We start from the raw sequence: 638 nt of genomic DNA, 5'->3' as shown, positions 1-638 counted from the left end.
CACTTCGTTCTGTACCTATAAGCAAGCTAAACGGGAGGCCAAATTATAATGAGGAGGCTATTTGACGAGCAGGGGGAAGTAAAGGGATTGATAATATCTTAAGAGGTGCATCTGGTCTCTTCCCCCTTCCCTTGGTCAGGCTGGGGACATGGTAGGGCCAGGCTCGAGGAGGGACCTGAGTGGTCAGGGGATTGGTACATACAGGCGGACCAAGCAAACATGGAAATAGTGTGGAAATAATGGGATCCAGTTTCTCACCATCAGAGAAGAGAGTAACGTCTGATGGAAAAGAGGGAGTGCTTGCTTCAGCAGCACATACACTAAGATTGGAACAATACAGAGATTAGCGTGGCCTCTGCGCAACTATGGTATGCAAATTCGTGAAGCGGTCCATATTTAAAAAATAGGGGGGGACACCCCTGGTGGTCCAGTGGTTAAAACTCCATGCTTCCAATGCTGGAGGTAGGGGTTCAATCCCTGGTTGGGGAACTAAGATCCCATATGCTGCATGGCGAAATAATTGAAGTATACAAAATGTAACATTTATCTGTGCAATACAATTATTAAAAAAAAAAGAAAGAAAGAAAAAGAAAAGAAAAGAGGAAAAGACTAGAGTAAACCCTGAGTGTTGAGTTGGA

General features: G+C 44.5%; 1 non-coding gene across 1 annotated transcript; it reads left to right on the top strand.

Moving 5' to 3' along the window:
• Window positions 1-296: 296 nt before the first annotated feature.
• LOC132489724 (U6 spliceosomal RNA) lies at window positions 297-400 on the top strand. Its single transcript, XR_009532107.1, has one exon. It is a non-coding gene; the product is annotated as a U6 spliceosomal RNA (small nuclear RNA).
• Window positions 401-638: the final 238 nt, after the last annotated feature.

The sequence above is a fragment of the Mesoplodon densirostris genome, chromosome 4 (assembly GCF_025265405.1).
Source record: "Mesoplodon densirostris isolate mMesDen1 chromosome 4, mMesDen1 primary haplotype, whole genome shotgun sequence".
NCBI classification, from domain to species: Eukaryota; Metazoa; Chordata; class Mammalia; order Artiodactyla; family Ziphiidae; genus Mesoplodon; species Mesoplodon densirostris.
The sequence above is the reverse complement of the archived record's forward strand: the minus strand, read 5'-3'. Positions and strand labels throughout refer to the sequence as shown.